The following is a 19,364-nucleotide window of genomic DNA, read 5'->3' as shown; positions in this document are numbered from 1 at the left end:
ACATGCTAACTTCATGGAGTGCCCCCTAGTCTTTCTATTATCCGAAAGACATCTACCCGTTCTAGACCTCTCATGATTTTAAACACCTCTATCATATCCCCCCTCAGCAGTCTCTTCTCCAAGCTGAAAAGTCCTAACCTCTTTAGTCTTTCCTCATAAGGGAACTATTCCATTCCCCTTATCATTTTGGTAGCCCTTCTCTGTACCTTCTCCATCGCAATTATAGCTTTTTTGAGATGCGGCGACCAGAATTGTACACAGTATTCAAGGTGCGGTCTCACCATGGAGTGATACAGAGGCATTATGACATTTTCCGTTTTATTCACCATTCCCTTTCTAATAATTCCCAACATTCTGTTTGCTTTTTTGACTGCCGCAGGACACTGAACCGACGATTTCAATGTGTTATCCACTATGACGCCTAGATCTCTTTCTTGGGTAGTAACACCTAATATGGAACCTAACATTGTGTAACTATAGCATGGGTTATTTTTCCCTATATCCATCACCTTGTCCTTGTCCAAATTAAATTTCATCTGCCATTTTGATGCCCAATTTTCCAGCCTCACAACGTCTTCCTGCAGTTTCTCACAATCTGCTTGTGATTTAACTACTCTGAACAATTTTGTATCATCTGCAAATTTGATTACCTCACTTGTCGTATTTCTTTCCAGATCATTTATAAATATATTGAAAAGTAAGGGTCCCAATACAGATCCCTGAGGCACTCCACTGTCCACTCCCTTCCACTGAGAAAACTGTCCATTTAATCCTACTCTCTGTTTCCTGTCTTTTAGCCAGTTTGCAATCCACGAAAGGACATCGCCACCTATCCCATGACTTTTTACTTTTCCTAGAAGCCTCTCATGAGGAACTTTGTCATATGCCTTCTGAAAATCCAAGTACACTACATCTACCAGTTCACTTTTATCCACATGTTTATTAACTCCTTCAAAAAAGTGAAGCAGATTTGTGAGGCAAGACTTGCCTTGGGTAAAACCATGCTGACTTTGTTCCATTAAACCATGTCTTTCTATATGTTCTGTGATTTTGATGTTTAGAACACTTTCCACTATTTTTCCTGGCACTGATGTCAGGCTAACAGGTCTGTAGTTTCCCGGATCGCCTGTTGATATCAGGATAGATGAGAAGATTCTTTTTGATTCACTGTTTGCTTCTTCTGTTAGTGCAGAACTAAAGGACGCAAAATTAACGGTGTCAGGTTGGTCTATATGGATTGAAGTATTTGTTGTGTTGATTTGAAGGTTTTGATCTCGTTTAGAGGACTGAAAAAGTGTGGATGTAGATCAGTGTTTCACAACCAGTATGCCTTCAGACCTGATCAGGTGTGCTATGGAAGTCACCACTGCCTGATTCTCAAATCCAGGCCAGTACTCAGGCTCTGCTCTCAGCACTTTGCAGCAGCAAGAGACACAAGCAGTAGCTCTTAAGCTTTCTGAGAGCACATGTAATCATGCATACCTTTTCATCCTAGCTACAAAATTAACCCTGGAGTGTGATAATGAAATGAAAAAGAACCCTCCCAATGAGCTTTAGTATTGATAAGTAACGTCATAGCTTCCGAATTATTTAAATTTAACCTTAGACCTGCAATCATGCCAAAGGAATCAAAAAGAATCAATGCATGCGAGTGTGCTATACCAGGCTTTCATAAAAACAAGAGCATGTTATCTGTCATTAAACAAATTTTGCATTCATCTTTACCCATATTAAAACCTTTAATATCTTTACCCATACTAAAACCTTTAATATCTGGTAATGATTAAATCTTCTGTACCAAGGGCTCTATAGTTAATATATATATATAATAGTGGAGATAAAGGACATCCCTGACGTGTTCCACCTTGCAGTTCAAAAGTCCCAGATTCATTCCCATTAATGGTCATTCCAGCTTGTGGTTTATGATAAAGCAATCACATCTAACTCCAGAAGGATTCATAAAAACCATATTCTCCTAACACCCAAAACATGTAATTCCATTGGACCCTATCCTAGAAACATAGAAATAATGGCAGAAAAGAACCAAAATGATCCACCCAGTCTGCCCAGCAAGCTTATGCCAGTATCTGCTGCACTGTGCAAGTTACCCCCATGCTTATCAGTTTACCAGACTGTAAAAATCAGGGCCCTCAGATGCTGTTTGAATCCAAATTCCCTTAACTGTGGCCATGAAAGCAGAGAGCAATGTTGGAGTTGCATCAAAAGTATCAGGCCTTCTGATTAAGGGTAGTAAGTGCCACATCAGCTAGTTGCCTCCATGTTTATTTGTTCCCCACACCATAAACATCTTGGCCCTTGTTGGTTGCTGTCTTAATCCAATTCCCCTATTCTCACTGCTGATGAAGCAGAGAGCAATGATTAACAGTATCAAGCCTTATTTGTTAAGGATAGCAACTGCCACACCAGCAAGTTACCCCCAGTTACCCCATGCACTCTTTTCTTTATTTCCATCCTCTAGTCTTTAGGGATCCACAGTGTTTATCCCAAGCCCCTTTGAATTCCTGACTGTTTTTATCTTCACCACCTCTTCTGGAAGGGCATTCCAGGCATTCACCAACCTCTCCGTGAAGAAATATTTCCTGACACTGGTTCTGAGTCTTCCTCCCTGGAGTTTCATTTCATGACCCCTAGTTCTATTGATTTCTTTCCAACGGAAAAGGTTTGACAATTGTGTATCATTAAAACCTTTCAGATATCTGAAGGTTTGTATTATAACTCCCCTACACCTCCTTTCTTCCAGGGTTTTCATATTCAGATCCTTCAGCCTCTCCTCATAAGTCTTCCAATGCAGATATCTCACCATTTGAGTCGCTCTTCTTTGGACCGCCTCTATCCTGACTATCCTTTTTGAGATACATGCACCAGTACTGAATGCAGTACTCCAGGTGAGGCCTCACCAAAGACCTGTACATAGGCATTATCGTCTCTTTTTTTCTTACTGGTTATTCCTCTCTATGCAGCCCAGCATTTTTCTGGCTTTAGCTATCACCTTGTCACATTGCTTCACTATCTTCACATCATCAGACACTATCACACCAATGTCCCTCTCCCAGTCAGTGTGCATTAGTCTTTCACCACCCATCACATAAAGCTCTTTTGGATTGCTGCTCCCCAGATGCAGGACTCTGCACTTCTTGGCACTGAATCCCAGCTTCCAAATCTTTGACCACTCCAAGTTTTCCTAAATCATTTTTCATTCTCTCTATTCCTTCAGATGTATGCACTCTGTTGCAGATCTTTGAATCATCAGCAAACAAACTTTACCTTCAATCCCTTCCACCAGGTTGCTCTAAAAGATATTGAACAGAATCTGTCCCAAAACCGATCCCTGAGGCACTCCACTTAATACAGTTATTTCTTCAGAGTAGGCTCCATTTGCCATTACACACTGTCAGTCAACCAGTTTGCAATCCATGCTACTACATTGACACCCTCTCCCAAGCTTCTCATTTTGTTCACGAGTCTATGTGGGACTGTATCAAAAACTTTACCAAAATCCAAGTAAATCACAGAGTGCTCTTCCCTAATCCAATTCTCTAGTCACCTAATAAAAAAAAATGTCAGATTTGTCTGACAGAACCTTCCCTGGTGAATTCATGCTACCTCAGTTCGAGCAACCTATCTACTTAAGTGAAGTAATATAGTATTTAGGTTTAGGACGTTTCAGTCTTGCTAAAAGCTTGCTTGATTTGTGCTAAATCTAAATAATTGTCTACGAAAGCTCAAAATATACTGTACCTCACATTGATAGAGCAATTGATTCAAATTCTTAACACTATTTGGAGCTGAGTATCCTAATAAAGAGTTATTGTATGAATAATTTTCAGTACCGATAAGGTAGATACTGCAGGATTTCTATATCTTAGTTTTATTTTTATTGGCTACATAGGCAATTTTATCTCCTATCAACACTGTCTTTCCCACTGTCCAGAACAAATCTGAAGAAATATCTGGGGAATAATTCCCCAGATATTTTTTCCATTTATTTTTAAGATAATCTCGGAAACCCATATCATGGCAAAGTGATGATGCAGGCGCTATTTAAATGCTGATGATTTTTGTACCCTCCCCCAAAGCTGTATCTACCGAAATGACGGTGTGAGTTGACAATGTGAGAGCACTTAAGTCCACCCTTTCTACTTTAGAGAATAACGAAGTTGAAATAAGAATATAACTAATACAAGACTAGCAACTGTGTGATTTAGAAAAGTAAGAATAATCATATTCCAATGGGAGAAGTGCTCACCATACATCCATTAATTGTAATTCCTTAATAAGGAAAGCAATATCTTCTGTCTTTTTAATAAGTCTATTGGTATTTATTGGTTTGGTAACTATCAATGGATCAAATGCTAAATTTGGATGTACCAAGCTAGAAGTTTTTAGTAACCTACATAAGCACATTAATGTTAAAATCAAACTGCCTAATTTGTTCCTAACAATCAGGTTTAACTTACACACCTAGTTTATTATTTTAAATTGTTACCATACTATGATGGCACACGAGCAATTTGTAATCTATGCCACCCATATTTCTCTTTATCGTGCCCTTCTGTAAACCGTTGTGATGGTATTTAACTTAACGAAGGTATAGATAAATTTTTAAATAAATAAATTAAAATCTCTTCCTAGAAAAATCTGATATTGCAGAAATTAACTCAGATCTGGGGGTAAATTAACAAAAAAAGGTAATATGTGTTTGGAAGTGTATCAGTGAGCAAAACAATGTCCTTGCTGATCAACCATTTTCTTTTCAAGCACAAAGGGAAATCTTGATGTAATATGGCTGTTCCATGTTGTCTAATTGAAAAGGAAGAAAAGAAACACTGCCCAACCCAATCTTGTTTCAGTTTCTTATGTTCTGTTTCTATAAGATGTTTTTCCTGAAGAAATGATCTTTGTGCTTTACAGCGCTTCAACAGTATCAGAATTTTCTTCCTTTTAATTGGCAAGTGAACATCATCCACATTAAAAGAAAAAAAATTGATATCAGCCATTATCAAAAGGAAACAATCTCCATATCATTTTGTTATATACCCATGAGTATCCCCCAGCCAAGACACCAATGGTTCGAATAAAGAAATGTCACTGTTTCAATGTTCAATCTGGCATAGTATTTTAATAATACTAACATACACAACTCATACAACAAAAAACTAGACACACCACTTACAACCATATACTCAAACACTCCTAAGGATAACATCTTCTGTTTTCTGTTTCTGTCTCATAAATGTATCCAGAGGCCAGCACATTATATAAGTAAGACATACCAAGTATTTGTTATTCAATATTAATTTACAATCCTTAATTAACAAAAGCACAAAAAAACCCCTAATAAAAGCACTCAACCCACTGATTTTGAGAAATGGAGAGGTCGAATGAAGTAACAAATCTCAAAATAAGTCTGTATTGTGTGTATAACTTAACTGTGCAACAGAACTTTCCTAAAGTATAAAATTGTTACAACTATATTACATTAAGAGTCAAAAGCCCCACGGAATATATTAAACAAGAACAAAAATTAGCAAAATTTAAACTGCAGGAAAATAAAATAAACCTCAATTCAGCCACAATGAAAAAAATGAGAAAATGGAAAATATAAAATGTTAAGCCAATAAGAACAGGAAGACAAAAAAAACTGTTTAGCGATACACACAAAAGTAACAGTTTTAAGTCTGCATTCAAAATAAAAAGAAAAAAAAATCTTTTACTTTCCACATTCAGTGATTTTACACAAGAGTAAAAATAAAATAGCTATCCTATTTAAGTCCATTATTGTTCAGCTTGTTGGATATTAGTATCAGAAAATCAGAAATCTCTTATGAAAACCAGTTGCAAAGCATGATGCATATTAACTAAACCAGAGTAAAAATAAACTGCGCCAGAAATAAAAATCCTCCAAATTTTTCTTCTATAAAAGTTCCAAGAAAATAAAAAGGCAGCACAACTTGCAGTATGCAACTCGCTTGAACACCAATCATTGATATCATCTAATCAGCATCCATTTTATTAATAAAATCTTCAGGAAACTCCAGATCTCGTTGCTTCTGTTAACTTGACCAAAAAAAAATCAGAAATTTCATGCGCCACGCAGTAAGGTGAGAAAAGTGTTAGCTTGTTCTTTAGACTCTATTAAAATCATTTTCCTACTGTTAAAAATTTGTAATTTCACGGGGAATTGTAAAATAAATTTTATCCCCTTGCAATGCAGCACAGAACACAGTAGTGTAAGTGCTCAGCTGCTTTTGAGAAATTTCTCCAAGAAGTCATTAAATAGCAAAAGGTTTTTGGTTATTACATTGTAACATTCCTTTCTTGCAATCTGCCAACAAACTTGGTTTTATCTGCAAAATTTAATACGCAAGATACTACCGGTCTTGGTTTCGCTCCTTTGGCTCTTACCAGGCCCACTCAATGTGTACATTCTACTACTATTGGTCTCTGTTTCTAAAGAAAGGCCCAAGATCTCCAGAAGCCATACCTGAAATATTTGAAATAGTTCATGAGCTTTAATGGTCTCCAAAAGATGCATCCACCTTAAATTTTAATGTAATTTAATTTGAAATTTATAAGTCACATAAGCCAGCACTCTAGACAGCTTACACTTCAACATACATAATATAAGATAAAACTAATATAAATAAAACCAAATGTTGAGAAGATTAAAATATGAAATCATTAACTAAAAAACTAAAAGCACAATCTCCTGCTAATAAATGCATACAGCATGTTCCTCAATACTTCAATAGAAACAGAGACAAATAGTAGTAGAATGTACACATCGAGTGGGCCTGGTAAGAGCCAAAGGAGCCTAGATTCTGTCCATGCATAAGATCAGTTTTCACTTAAAATTGCAGTTAACCCATTCAGACTTTCAAGGATTCCTACATTGTACAATTCATATACTTAATACTGGAATTTCCCTGACACTCAGTTTGCTGGACTGCTCTTTCATGGAACACTGCAAATATTGCAGTTCACTTAAAGTTATGTTTGTTCAATTAAACAGTATTTATTTTAATTCTGTATAAAAATTGTATTGTCCCATTTACATTAAAATTTCTCTAGTAAATTTCCAACAGTACAATAGGAGGAACATATTTAATGGTGTGGCAGGTACTATTAAATATTACAATAGTTATAGTTTCATCATAAGTTCAGGAAGTGCTCCTCTTCTGAATAAATACAGGCTAAACATTTCTTTTTGCCAAGAAAGGGAAACAAAAGTAAAGAACAAAGATACATACTTAAAAGCTAGTGTGGCAACGGAAGATGTTTGCTTTTGTTTGGAGAAGACAGCCTCCACTCATCTCCCGCCAGACACTTTACAGACCGAGACAAGTGGGAGGCCTAAATTTTCCCTCTCTCATCCACTACTATGTGGCATCACAACTGAAATATATTATTGATAGTCATAATTTGAGTACCCCTAAACAATGGGTCCAGATCGAACAGGCATGGAAGAGTGTGGCCCCTCTGCAGGCTACATATTGGCCGATGAGCCTAAATCAGAAAGACAGATTGGCTTTCCCTCCAAGCCTTCGTGCTATCTTAAGTGTCTGGGCACAACAGAAATTCAAGTTGTTGGGGGAACAAGCAGTACTCTGCTCTTTCCCATATTCGATACCTTGGGGATTTTTCTCGGGGGCAGAATGCCCTGGTCTTTTGAAATTGGGAGAAAAGAGGACTGGCTAATTTAGGACAGCTGTGGAGTTCGGGCATTATCTCCTTCCAACAATTACAAGTTACCTATCAGTTACCTGTTCAAGATTTTCTGGCATATGCACAACTTCGCCATTTTATTTTAAATGAGGGCCCCTGCAAGGATCTGCAACTCCCTCGCTCCATATTTGAAGGCTGTTGTGTTCTGGCTGGAAAAGTACAAAAAGTAATCTCAAAGCTCTACCAAATATTAATCACTCAAAACATGGGTAGAAAGGAGGCCCATTTAGTTGCGTGAGAACGAGATTTAGGGGTTCCCTGGGGGGGACGAAAAATGAGAGGAGTGTTAAGTCCATGGGATGGTTCTCGATGTCCGCATCCATGTTATAAAATAGGTATAAGCTTCTTTACCGATGGCACTATACGCCAGAGAAGGTGGCGTCCTGGTTCCCAGGGAGCTCTCCACTGTGCTGGAGACAATGTTTACACACTGGAACCTATTTGCATATGTGGTGGCAATGTCCCAAACGCCATACCTTTTGGAATAATTGTCAAGGGTTGGTGGCCTTAGTTCTAGGGAAATGGGTTCTACTTCAGGCGGAGTACTGGTTGTTAGGGCTTCATCACTCAGACTTAGAAGACGATCAGCAGAAAATGTTTATATCACCACAGCTGCCCGTTTGTTGATAGCTGCTAAGTGGAAATCTCCAGAACCTCCCACTATGTCTCAACTCTATACAAAATTACGACATATTGGGTATATAGAGAAACTTACAGCTCTTCGGCGAGACACTCTCCCAGTATTATAGGTGTTGGTCAGCACTCCTAACTCATATTGCAGGGCAGGAAGGGAGACCCTAAGTAGATACATATGTCAGCCTCCCCTTACTGACACTTAGGTTTGGGGGATATCATCCTACGGACCCTCCGGGTACGGGATTTCCTGGCTCAGCTCTTTATTATAGAATAGGGAAGTGTCCATGACCCACTTCCTAGATGTCTTTCCGTTGCTTTACTTTCCTGGTGTACTGAAAGAGATACCCTCGCAGGGTCAATCTAATGGAACATAGGGAGGAGGGAAAAAGGGGGAGAGGGAGGGGAAAAGGGGGAGAGGGAAGGGATGTGAAGTTATTAGGGAATTAAATACTAGTAGCCGTTGTCGTTGAGCTTGTTATATGTTTTTGATTCATGTATGACACTTGACCTATGGTAATGTATTTCAAAACACCTGGTTGTAGCATTATAATAATGGTAATAAAAAATAAATTATAGAAAAAAAAAAAAAAGCTAGTGTGGCCAGAATATCGAGGTTGTTGATAGATTAGATGACCTTAAAAAAAAAAGCACTTGAGAAGCCTAGGTTCAAGGGCAAATAGAAATACCACCCTGAACATTTTTTAATAGGACATAGTACATAGATAATGTAAAAATGAAAACTACCACTCTCAGGGCAGCTACAAACCGTTCATGGGTGACGTTCTGTAATTTTAAACACTTCTTCTAATATACTGGGTTAGGAAAAGTGCACCGGCATTTAAGTAGCAACAGCAGCACAAAACTGATGTGAAATGAACAAAGGAAAGATGAAATGACGTTAACCTTTCAGTTTCGAACACCACACATCTCTGCAGCCTATTTTTGTCCAACTGCAGCTAACCTGCTCCCTATCACAGGCATATCACGTAATTTGCTAGCTTTTTCAGTCCCTCTGCTGCAAGCTAACAAAGCTGAAGGAGGTATTTAAACAATTTCATATACTGTTTTGCTGGGAGGTAGTCAAAACGGTTTACAAGGTGAACATACATATTAAAAACAAAATAGAATACTAAATACAGACAAAGGTATGTAATACAAGAAAATAAATTAAAAGTTTGAGTTAAATTAAAATCATAAGAACAGGTAACAATTAAAATGAAAGAGAAAAAAAAAGAGTCAGATTCCAACTAGATTGTCAAAAACAGACATGTAGTAAGAATATTAAAGGAGGTCTCTGGCCTTTAATGGCATAAGTTTAAGAGTTAGAATTCCAGACACTTTATACAACATATAGTTTTTGTGAACCGTTGTGATGGCACCCGCTTAATGACTGTAGAGAAAAGATTTTAAATAAACAAACAAACAAATAAATAAATAAATAAATAAATAAATAATGAGCTAGTCAGGAAAGGTGGTAGGTGCTGAGACATTATTTCTTGCTGGGGAATGCTTTTACGAAAAGCTAAGTTTTCAAGTTCTTTTTGAATTCTCTTACCAGAGGAGTTTCTAAGATTGTCTGGGATCGAATTCCAGAGTAGGGGTCCAGCTACTGAAAAAGCTCTCTTTCTGTTTATGTCTAAATGTGCCGTCTTGATGGTGGGTACTTCTAGAAGGTTTTTATTGTACAGATATGCCACCAAAGTTATTGAAGCAACTAAGTCTAGTGTGAGAGAACGAATACAATCGCAGCTAACCAGGGTTGGCTACCTTCATGTTACTTCCTGTTGAGATCAAAAGGGGAAGGTCTATAGAGTTATTTCCTCCCATTTTCATAGAAACTGAACATATTTATTTGATTTTTATTTTGCTTTTCAGATACTTCAAAGCAGATTACATTCAGGAATTTCCCTGTCCCCAGTGGGCTCAAAATCTAAGACTGCACCTGAAGTAATGGAGGATGAAGCGGCTTGCCCAAGATTACAAGGAGCAACCGCAGGATTTGAACCCTGGCTTCCCACGATCACAGCCCACTGCTCTAACCACTAGGCTGCTACACTTCATTACCATCTAGGAATCCTTTGCGTCTATCCCATGCCTTTTTGAATGCCAATACTGGTTTTTTTTCTGCACACCTCCACTGGGAAGGCATTTCAAGTATACATCACCCTTTCCATAAAAAAATATTTTCTGATATTGGACCCAAATAATTGCAAATGAAGACTTATGACACTGTTACCATAATCCAACAGAGTCCATTTCTGATTGAGCAGGAAGTACAAAATGAGTTGGAGGAAATTAATGTACCAATGAATGATTCCTACCCAAGCTAGGCTGCAAATTGGTTTTATTAAGTTTTCAAGTATACACCTTAATTTGGAACGAGCCTGATTCCGAACCATCACATGTAGTTCAACAGATTTACAAAGTAGATTATATGATTTCCAAAATGAAACTTTAAGAACATGCCATACTGGGTCAGACCAAGGGTCCATCAAGCCCAGCATCCTGTTTCCAACAATGGCCAATCTAGGCAAGTACCCAAAAACTAAGTCTATTCCATGTTACCGTTGCTAGTAATAGCAGTGGCTATTTTCTAAGTCAACTTAATTAATAGCAGGTAATGACCTTCTCCTCCAAGATCTTATCCAATCCTTTTTTAAACACAGCTATACTAACTGCACTAACCACATCCTCTGGCAACAAATTCCAGAGTTTATTTGTACGTTGAGTGAAAAAGAACTTTCTCCAATTAGTTTTAAATGTGCCACATGCTAACTTCAATGGAGTGCCCCCTAGCCTATTATCCGAAAGAGTAAATAACCGATTCACATCTACCCGTTCTAGACCTCTCATGATTTCAAACACCTCTATCATATCCCCCCTCAGCCGTCTCTTCTCCAAGCTGAAAATTCCTAGCCTCTTTAGTCTTTCCTCATAGGGGAGCTGTTCCATTCCCCTTATTTTGGTTGCCCTTCTCCATCGCAATTATATCTTTTTTGAGATGCGGCGACCAGAAATGTACACAGTATTCAAGGTGCGGTCTCACCATGGAGCGATACAGAGGCATTATGACATTTTCCGTTTTATTCACCATTCCCTTTCTAATAATTCCCAACATTCTGTTTGCTTTTTTGACTGCCGCAGCACACTGAACCGACGATTTCAATGTGTTATCCACTATGACGCCTAGATCTCTTTCTTGGGTGGTAGCTCCTAGTATGGAACCTAACTTTGTGTAAATATAGCAAGGGTTATTTTTCCCTATATGCATCACCTTGCACTTATTCACTTTAAATTTCATCTGCCATTTTGATGCCCAATTTTCCAGTCTCACAAGGTCTTCCTGCAATTTATCACAATCTGCTTGTGATTTAACTACTCTGAATAATTTTGTATCATCTGCAAATTTGATTATCTCACTTTTCGTATTCCTTTCCAGATCATTTATAAATATATTGAAAAGTAAGGGTCCCAATACAGATCCCTGAGGCACTCCACTGCCCACTCCCTTCCACTGAGAAAATTGCCCATTTAATCCTACTCTGTTTCCTGTCTTTTAGCCAGTTTGTAATCCACTACTTTTGCCCTGGGAAATACTTAGGACAATGCATAATGCTGCATCTCACTAAGTAGAAGAAAGAGACCCTTTATGTCCACTTAAAATTAACCAATGAAGTCTTGGCAGATGCAATCAAACAAGCAGAACCCCTACCACGTTTTGCAAAGATGCTTCATGATCTTTATTATGCTCTGTGACAGGCCCTTCTGGGTATTGCCTTTTTAGAGATTGTGGTTTGATGGCAGCACCATTTTTTAAATTTGGCCACTTAACGAGATGATCCATCTTCTGTGCTTGAGAAATGATGATGAGCAACTGTCTGCACCTACATGTACCTATTAAGGAACTCGTACAAGCTACCCTAAACTGTAGAAAAACCGCCATGCAAGTCTGTCTGTTTCAGGGTATTCTGTAAGGAGTGGACTATCAGTGTCTAGTGCTGCATGGTGTTTGATACAGTAAAATATGAAGCTGTTGGTGGCAGCAAGCAACAAAGAGAAAAACCCCAATTTAATCTTATTTCTATTAACTAGCTGTACCTGGCCACGCGTTGCCGTGGCTCAGTCTGGTTTAATTTCACAATGCGCATTAGCTCTGCTCCAGCCATCCCAACTCCCTCCCCCCCCCTTCCCCGGTGGTGGACGGACTGGCTCAGCGATTCTTTTTAGCCTTTCCTCCTCCTGTAACTGTCCGCAGTCCCTACTCCCTCCCCCCTTCCCCAGCGGCGGAGGAACGGGCTGAGCCGTTTCTCAGAGCACGTTGCCGTGGCTCAGTCTGGTTTAATTTCACAATGCGCATTAGCTCTGCTCCGGCCGTCCCAACTCCCTCCCCCCTTCCCCAGCAGCGGAGGAACGGGCTGAGCCATTTCTCGGAGCGGCGACTCGTCTGCCCTTTTCTCTTCCCCTCTGTGATACCCAGCACGTAGCGCAGAGCTCTATGGTCCACACATGCGCTGTAGGGCTGCTCTCTACTGTGCATTTGCGGTCCGGTCAGAGCACATTTATATTGTAGATAGCGTGTATTGCTTTTACGTCCAACAGATGGCGCTGTTTTTCGCAAAAAGCATATTTTTACCTGTCACAGGTGTGACATCTATATAATATAGGTATATAGAGACACGCGCGAAATCGAATGCAACGTTGTGTCAAAATTTCAACGCAATCGGTGAAGAACTTTGGGAGATTTAAGATTTTGAACAAACGAACATTTACGTTTTTATTTATATAGAAGATAGATAGGCATACTCTTTTTTTAAGAGCAAGAAGAAAAGGTAACCTTTTATTTTCCTTTGCTTTTTCTCTTTTAGGACTGTATGCAGGACTGTTTGTCCATTCAGCCAGTGTTTTCATTTGCTAACAATATTTATATCATTTGCATCTGAGACAAACCCCATCATGAAGTTTCATTATGACTTTTAAGTCATTTGTGGATGCATTCCTTAAGAAATAACACTATTGGGTCCACTCAGGCTGCCTGCCTCTCCACCCAAGCTGTAAAAGAGAAAGAATTGTGGCTCCAGGCCTCTGGCAACCCCATCCCAACCCTTCAGGAACCTTGTCAAACTCACCATACTAAACTGGCAGTGCGATTCTCCATTACCTGCTTCTGGCTTGCCAGGATTGGCATTAGTGATGCTCCGAGATAGCTGGTGTAGCATTGCTCTGAAAACAATGCAACGCTACTGTATCGCAGAACAATGCAGACACTGAGCCAGAAGCAGCTAATGGGGAATCCTACTGCTGCCTCAGCATGGGGGAATCTGGGGCACTGTTCTGGAACATCAGAGGAGCTTGCCAGAGGCCTGGAATCATGTTTCTTTTGTACAGGTTGGATGGGAGGATGGGGAGGTGGGTGGCCTGACCCAATACGGATTTTTTTTTTTTTATTCTTGTTACAGTAGTGGGGAAGTATTAGACAACAAAAAAACAAGAAATGAATCGTAAGGAGGACGACAGCAATACTGCACCTCATTATCCAATTCTGTACAGTTTAATCCATTTTCATACTAATTGGGGATGTTTGCAGGGCTGTGACACCTTGTAGATTTGCCCGACACTTAGCATTATTGTCACTCTCAGATTCAGCATGTGACTAAACGACTTTTGAGCTAAACTAAGATCAGTTGGTCTCCCTGAGAACACAGTCAGTACTGAAATGTTTCTGTAAAAAATAAAATCTTGTGCTTTCAAAGTATTAAGCAAATTAGTTACCACTTTTCAATCTTGAAAATTCAAACATAGAAAAGATGACAAGCAGGGGAGTCATTTTAGTAATCAAGAAATCCTTTTATGTCCCATGCTAAATGAAAACTGCACCTGCTATGGCAGATTTATAGTCCTAGAATAAAAAAGTTTCATTTTTGTTATCACTCACATCTGTGATCGCTACATACAACTAAATTTGTTGAACAATGGCATTTTCAGGTTTTCTCAGACCAGGAGAAAGAAGCTCAGATCTTCCACCCCTATGGCTAGCAGAGGAGGTTGTAGAGACAGCATTCACAGTCCCTGGTGGTAGAGAAAGTCAACCATCGTGCAATGACGGCCCCTAGTGACAGTACTGAAGGCTTATGAGGCAGGGTTCTAGACGCCCTGGTGCATGGTCCCAGCCAAGGACTGGCACAGCAAGAACTATACTAAAATACGATGGGAAGGGATATAACAAATTCCCAGCTCATGGCACCAGTGCCCAACCCTGATCCAGATTGAGCTGGAAGATTAAAGGAGCAAGAGAAAACTACCAGATCAAAAAAAAACCAAAAACAAGATGTTCTCTGTTCCTTACTAGCATCTATATGACTAGAATATCATATGAAGTTAGACAAGAGAGGAAAATGAAGAAAAAGAGAAAAGAAAATCTGAGATACCAGTGTTGTAGAGAAAAACTGTTGCATCACTTTGATAGTGTTACACAATATTAAAAAAAAAAATGAGTACATCATGAACTGGAGAGCAGACCCCATTTTTATTTATTTATTTATTTAGGGTTTTTATATACCGACATTCTCGATATACATATCAAATCAGGTCGGTTTCCAGATAACAAAACTGTCGCCGGTAAGGCGTTACATTAAACAATAAACAGAGTATTGAACAGATAACGTGCGGCGTTACATTAAACAATCAACATATTGAACAAAAGAACGTAAATCAATAAATATTAAAATTAGATGTGAAAGAAATATAAAATAGATGATGAAGTCAATGCATGGTTTCAGTAGCTTAAATGGCCTTTGATGATAGAAGAACGTGAGGCATTCCTCTGGCGCTAAAGTTGCCACAGAAAAAAACCCACAAGATCTTAGAGCTGACTGTGCGCTCCCGCTCCGAGACTCCCAACTCAGATCTACTCATCTTACTGGATCAAGTAACTTAGTTACTTGCAAAGACAATGCAGAATGCAAAGGTCGGGACGCGATCCTTCCTGCTACCATCATATAATGAGTCAACAGCGCTGCATTCTGACTGCTACAGATGGAACGATGAGAGCTCCGTTAAAAGAACAACCTGCACTACAGGCTCCACCCTCACCGAGAGGCAAAACCCAACCACCAGATGGGAAGAGCTGGAAGGTTACAGGTCAACCACATGCAAGCCATCCGAAGGTTTTATGTACGGATAAAGACTACCCCCATTTACGGTACAGCATTGAAAGTATGAGTGACTTTCAGGAGAAGGGAATAAGCAGAGACAGGCTGGGAGGAGCAAGGTGAGGGTGAAGGAAGCTGGGATGAACAGGAAGATCATCTTCAGAAGCGGCTTCTCACCTGCTTCTCCTCTGGATCGTACAGCGGGGCCGTGGGGTGCAGGACAGCTTTCTGCGCGTAGTAGAAGAGCTCCGAGATATTCTTCAGGTTCTTTGCCGAGCACTCTACACAGGTCTCAATCTCAGAGAACTGGTTCATGATGGGTAGAATGGCTTCCATTGAACTCCCAGACTGCAGGTCTGACTTGTTCCCCACTAGGATTATGGGAATTCTGGAACCTCTCTCTGCGCCACCGTTCACAAGGGGAATCCACTTTCTGCTGATCTTCTCTATCGTGGCGCCATCAGTCACGTCATACACTATGCACACCACATTCGCTTTGGCAAGCTCTTCCTGCAGTTCTTCTTCTGTCTGCTCCAGCTCTGAATAGTCAACAATGTGAGTGGGGACTTTTTCTGGGGTGACGTCAGCTGGAATTGTGATCTCTTCTGCACGAGGGGGAACCTCTTCGGGGAATTCTTCACCCACCAATGCCATGATCAGCGATGTCTTCCCGACCTGGGCCTCCCCCAGCAGCAGGATTCGCACATCTCGCTTCATGTCGCCGTCGCCCCTCATGCCTGCTCCGCCGGGACTCCCGAACACTCCCGAACACTCCCGAACACTAGCCATAATAAGGAGATGTATTTTTAAAACAAAAAAGTAAAATATATATTTAATATAGATTTTGAATAAATCTAGCTGATGTTAATGTATTTATTAATGGATAGATAAGCAAATATCAACATTATGTGCCTTTTTAAAACTATAAACCTAGACTACGATAAAATGCTTCCATTGGGAGAACAAAATCACTCACGTACTCATTATGCTATCATTTTTTCTTAACCCCAATCTAAACTTTTACCACTTTGCTACAACTACCATTATTGGTCTAGGAAAATCTGTGCATTGTTACAGTGTGACAATCCATGCCATAGTTACCACTTAGGAGTCACCATAGGGAAGAGAAAGGATTAAAAAGAGCTACACAGACTTAAATACAGTCCCTTTGTGGCCCTGTGTGTACATCTCACACCAACACACCATAACTGAATCACACTAACCAATCTGTGGTCATTTAAATCTCCAAATTTTGACATAACCTTCAACCAAGGAACACCATTTCATTTTTTGTAATGCGAGGAACCTGAACAAAAACTCCCAGTCAATGTCCTGTCTCCAAGGGATGTCACCACTACCCACTACCCAGTTCTTAAGCCAACAGTCTCAGCAACAGCAGACCCAACCCAGGAGGAGAGAAGTATCAGTAGCTCCCACACTTGCCATCTCCAATGCTACCAAGCTAGCTCATATCTCTTTCAGTGAAGTCTCTTCTTCATCCCCAAGCTCCTTCGACAACTTTCTTCTGCCTTCCCCTTCATTAAACTCATTAGTCCCAAACATACCCCCTTTTAAAATTTCAACACAATGTGTTTCTACAAAACCATCCTACCTACAGAAATGATCTGAAGCAGGAGGAAAACCCATCCAACAAAACCACTCTGCCCAAGATACCTTCTTCTGATCACTCAGCTGTCCATTAACTGTCTATCACAAGGAAATTAGCTTTCCTGCCCACTACTTTGACTACTAAATGTATCTGTCAAGTATAAACCTCATCTGATCTCAAACCAGATTGAGGAATTGAAACTCCACATCCTTTCCCTGAGATCTGCATAAGAGAAGGCAACACACCCTCAGTTCTATCCACCAGACTACCAAGTGCACTACACAGCCTAGCCCATGGACTGTGGTGGGGGATTCATTATTCCACCACTCCCTGGCTCTTGAAATGGTTGCTACCAAACCCGACCACCTTGTCCTAAAATTCCAAGGAGAAGAGGAACATAGAATTGTTATAATCTACCAATCTCCATAATCAACCCGATTCCTTCCTTAAACTCCCTGAACACCTATGCAACCTTGCCACCTGTACCAACAAAATTCATCATACTAGGAGACATCAACTAATATGTGAAACACCCCCCCCCCTCATAGGAATTTCCTTTAGCTTCCAATTAAACATGAAGGATCTCAGCCTAGGCTTGGCAAAGCTCCCAAGCACTAGGGAGCTCACGCCTTGGACCAGATATTCCACGTCTCAAACATTAACGTAGACCGGAATGCAATAATGGCAGATCCTACCTCCTGGTCAGACATATTTACTGTGGGAAACTGTTCTTCAGGAAAAAAAAAACAACTTCTTAATATTCCTAAACCCACCCCCCTCAAACATTATTCTTATGACCAGCAAAAGCACAAGCAAGCTGCTTAACCTACCAATAAATACAACTACAAAACCAGCAAAACATTTTGTCCAACAATGAAATGATCAGTTCGCCACTATTATCAATACTCTAGCACTCTCAAATCCAATCCAAGTAGACCTCCCCAAAATTCCCTGATTCCTCAGCAGTTCTGTACTCAATCATCCCATAAATTTGAATGAAAATGATGTAAACATAAAATGGATATCAACCTTTGCAATTCCCAAGATGCAAAGAAATAGAAGAAAGCCATTTGACTGGCAAAAAAACCCAAATTATATCTCAAAGAACTTTAACTTGCAAAGAAGCATCCAGGCTCTGCCAGCTAATTAAAAATAAATAAATAAATAAATGAAAAAGCTCCAAGCAGGACTCCCCAACATCTAATACTGCTTCAGAAGGCCCCACACCTGGTAATTTCACTGAATTCTTTTGAAAAAATTTAAGATATACACCCCTCTTATTACTCCCCCTTCAAATTACAGAACTCCCAGACTCTCATCCTCAATTTTATACCCACCAGACTGTACCCCACTGTCTGAGTTCAAATTAGCCTTCCTCAAAGAGATAGAGAAGATCCTGCAGAGGATCAAGCAACCTATCTGCTCAGATCACATACCCTGAATCAAGATCTAGCTCCCTGGCTAAACACCATAATAAATGGCATGTTAACTCAAGGCACCCTGCGCCTCCCTCATTAAAAAACAAAAACAAAAAAAAAAAAACAAAAAACTGTGATCAAGTCCATCCTGGACAAAGCAGGCCCCAACACCAAAATTTCACTATTGTTCAGTCTTCAGCCTTCCCTTTCTATCCCGATTACTGGAAAAAGTAGTCTACATCCAATTTCTACATTTCTTAGAAGAAGCCATTATCCTACACACTTAGCAGTCCAGTTTTAGGAAAGGCCATGAAACTACATCTGCCCTGTTGTCTTTAACCAACAGCACTCAGTACAAGCAGACCAATGTGGCAACACCCTTCTAATCCCACTAGATCTCGCAGTCACATCTGACACAGTAGATCACCTGCTCCTTATTCAACACATGAGACATCAGCACTGAAGGAACAGCCCTCAAATGGTTCAAATCATTCCTCACTCAGAAAACACAATCTATCCCATGGGCCAACAAACTGTCCATACTCAAGAATCTCACCTGTGGAATGCTCAAAGTTTCTGTCCTTTCCTGATTCTCTAACATTTATAGCAGTCTTTCAACATTAAATGTCACCTTTTTACCAACATCCAACTCTGTAAAAATGAGAACAGATCAAGACACTGCCATCACAAACCTCAACAATTGTTTAGCCATTGGGCTACTGCTGAAAGACAAATTTCAACTAAACCCCTCAAGTCCAAACTCCTCTGGCTCAGTTGACTTGTGTGTCCTTATTAACTTTACCCTCA

The 19,364-nt window shown here is 39.8% G+C and overlaps 1 protein-coding gene across 15 annotated transcripts in view; it reads right to left on the bottom strand.

Annotated features, from left to right (window-relative positions):
* CPEB3 (cytoplasmic polyadenylation element binding protein 3) overlaps positions 1–19,364 on the bottom strand; it is a 436,394-nt gene that overhangs the window by 241,473 nt on the left and 175,557 nt on the right. The gene's annotated exons all lie outside the window — the stretch shown is intronic.

Source organism: Rhinatrema bivittatum, chromosome 7 (genome assembly GCF_901001135.1).
Source record: "Rhinatrema bivittatum chromosome 7, aRhiBiv1.1, whole genome shotgun sequence".
NCBI classification, from domain to species: domain Eukaryota; kingdom Metazoa; phylum Chordata; class Amphibia; order Gymnophiona; family Rhinatrematidae; genus Rhinatrema; species Rhinatrema bivittatum.
Note: the sequence above shows the minus strand (reverse complement) of the source record. Positions and strands in the feature narration are given on the sequence as shown.